Here is a 3,286-nt window from a genome sequence, read left to right as displayed (position 1 = left end):
GAAAAGGGGGGAAATAGCATGATCTCTTTAAATCTGCAACTTAGAAAAATGGTTGGAACTGAACTTTGTTGTTATTCAGTCGCTAAGTCGTGTCTGACTTTTTTATGACCTCATGGACTACAGCATGCCAGGCTTCCCTGTCCTTCACTGTCTCCTGGAGTTTGCTCAAACTTATGTCCATTGAGTTGCTGATGCCATCCAATCATCTCATCCTCTGGAACTGAACTTGAAAAATGATTTTTATGTTAATTATAAACCAATGGATAAATGGGGATAGGAAAAAATGGAGAAAGAAAAACATTACTGTATTTTACTTTTTCTTTTTCCTCTCTAATGTGATACAAGGGAGGAAATCATGGAATACAGAGCATAGTGAAAAACTTTAAATGATCTTATGGGAGCTATTTATTTAATGAGATGATTAAGGCAATACTGGGGGCAAGAGATTCAGGGATCCATGGCCAGTAAGAAAAATGCCTTGTATAATCTGATTTAAAAGTTTTCCTTGTGATAAATCATAGTGGAAAAGAATATAAAATATATTTATATAAATAAATAAAAATATAAACAAATATTTTAAAAGAATATATATAGGTGTATGTATATAGGGCTTCCTTGGTGGCTCAGACAAGAAAGAATCTACCTGCAATGCAGGAGACCCAAGTTCGATACCTGGGTCAGAAAGATCCCCTGGAGAAGGGAATGGCTATGAACTCCAGTATTCTTGTCTGGAGAATGCCATGGACAGAGGAACCTGGTGGGCTACAGTCCATGGGGTCGCAAAAAGTCAGACACAACTGAGCGACTAAGACACACATATATATACATGTGTTGTTTTTGTTCAGTAGAAATTAACACAATATTGTAAAATACTTGAATTTGGTGAGTTCATACTCTAATGCTCTCTCATTACACATTGTACATTTAATAATGATTAGAAACATTTTTAATATGAGCAGTCTTCTAAATGCACAATTTTTAATACAGAAATCCTTATTTAGTGCTTGCTTCAGCAGCACATATACTAAAATTGGAATGATATAGAGATTAGCATGGTCCCTGTGCAAGGATAACATGAAAATTTGTGAATATTCACATTTAAAAAAAAAATCCCATTCAACTGCTGGGTAATCAATTCTTGATCTTCTATCTCGTGAAATCAAATTCAGCTACCCAAAACTATAGTTAATAATAATTACATGTATATATTTTACCTAATCCTATTGACATGCCTATTAAGTGGTATTATTAGGCTCTTTTTATGGATAAATAAATAGGCTGAAAAGTTAAACAACCAGCTCAGGTCTATAAATGTAGTATGGTGGAGCCAGAAGGCAACACCAGTCTGCATGTCTGGAGTGGGTATGACTTCTGTATTGTATCAATAGTGCCATGAAGGGACAAACCAAGTACTTGTCAACATTGAACATATTCAGTTCAGTTCAGTTCAGTTGCTCAGTCGTGTCTGACTCTTTGCGACCCCATGAATCGCAGCACGCCAGGCCTCCCTGTCCATCACCAACTCCCGGAGTTCACTCAGACTCACGTCCATCGAGTCAGTGATGCCATCCAGCTATCTCATCCTCTGTTGTCCCCTTCTCCTCCTGCCCCCAATCCCTCCCAGCATCAGAGTCTTTTCCAATGAGTCAACTCTTCGCATGAGGTGGCCAAAGTACTGGAGTTTCAGCCTCAGCATCATTCCTTCCAAAGAAATCCCAGGGCTGATCTCCTTCAGAATGGATTGGTTGGATCTCCTTGCAGTCCAAGGGACTCTCAAGAGTCTAACACCACAGTTCAAAAGCATCAATTCTTTGGCGCTCAGCCTTCTTCACAGTCCAACACTCATATCCATACATGACCACTGGAAAAACCATAGCCTTGACCAGACGGACCTTTGTTGGCAAAGTAATGTCTCTGCTTTTGATTATGCTATCTAGGTTGGTCATAACTTTCCTTCCAAGGAGTAAGCATCTTTTAATTTCATGGCTGCAGTGACCATCTGCAGTGATTTTGGAGCCCAGAAAAATAAAGTCTGACACTAGTTCCCCATCTATTTGCCATGAAGTGATGGGACTGGATGCCATAATCTTCATTTTCTGAATGTTGAGCTTTAAGCCAACTTTTTCACTCTCCACTTTCACTTTCATCAAGAGGCTTTTTAGTTTCTCTTCATTTTCTGCCATAAGGGTGGTGTCATCTGCATATCTGAGGTTATTGATATTTCTCCCAGCAATCTAAGGACCAGCAAATATCACACTCCCACAGGCCCTCACACAGTACTGAACACTTTACTAATGATTCCTCAATAAATACTTATGATTAATTTTTAAATGTCCTTGTTGAAACAGAACTATACTGTTCATGAATAGTGGGCAGAGCACTGAATAGAGCAATAGACCCAGATGTTAACAAGGGCTCTTCTATTCACTAGTTACTATGTGGCCTTGGACAAATTACTTGTCTGAGGCTCAGCTTCAAAGTCAGAATAATGGTTCTCGGTGGTCAGTTGTCACGGTTGGTGAGTAGTAGCTGAGCCAAGATGCTATGGAATCTTCTGTCTCTCCATCAGATTACTAAGAGGACCATAAGTACTGCTTTACGCAGGCAGTTTGAAAATAAGGTTCCAGCAAAACAAAAGCTGTTTCAGGAGGATAATGGAATTCCAGTGCATCTGAAGGGTAGGATAGCTGATGCCCTCCTGTATAGAGCCACCATGGTTCTTACAGTTGGTGGAACAGCATGTGCCATATATCAGCTGGCTGTGGTTTCACTTCCCAAAAAGCAGGATTGACTTCAGTTTATCTTCCCAGCAATCATTTGGTTCAATTCCATTTAGCTGTCTGTGGACCAGTAAATCTGATACACAACTGGGTTCTTTGGGGATCAGTATTTATTGACTTGAACTAACTGCCATCAATAAAGCAGTCTTTACCATGAAAAATACAAGTAAAGTCAGAACAACAATACCAGCTGGGCCTGCTTTCCAATGTCGGACAACATATGGAGGTGATCTTTGGAAAACATGATTTGTTGAACAAATGAAAGGCTTTACAGTCTCAAATTCTAAGCTCAAGAAGTCCATTTAACCTCTGCTATACTGACTGAATTGATTATGGTGTAAACCTAGCTCAACAGCCCACCATAAGTCTGGCTGATAATTTCATCCTTTCATTGGATTCTACTTCTCTGAACCTATTCTTTGGCATTTATCATTTGATTCCATCTCTCCTTCACCCAAACCAATCAGTTTCCAAAGTAATTTTCTGGCACCAAAGAGAAGAAAGTA

The 3,286-nt window shown here is 39.3% G+C and overlaps 1 non-coding gene and 1 pseudogene across 1 annotated transcript; both read left to right on the top strand.

The window, feature by feature from the left end:
- Positions 1-1,000: 1,000 nt before the first annotated feature.
- LOC138989290 (U6 spliceosomal RNA) lies at positions 1,001-1,104 on the top strand. The gene has a single exon (XR_011465528.1). It is a non-coding gene; the product is annotated as a U6 spliceosomal RNA (small nuclear RNA).
- Positions 1,105-2,539: 1,435 nt separating this feature from the next.
- On the top strand, positions 2,540-2,803 carry LOC138989222 (cytochrome c oxidase subunit 7A2, mitochondrial pseudogene; annotated as a pseudogene).
- Positions 2,804-3,286: the final 483 nt, after the last annotated feature.

This window comes from Bos mutus, chromosome 9 (assembly GCF_027580195.1).
Source record: "Bos mutus isolate GX-2022 chromosome 9, NWIPB_WYAK_1.1, whole genome shotgun sequence".
NCBI lineage: Eukaryota > Metazoa > Chordata > Mammalia > Artiodactyla > Bovidae > Bos > Bos mutus.
This window is presented reverse-complemented; position numbering and strand designations above follow the sequence as displayed.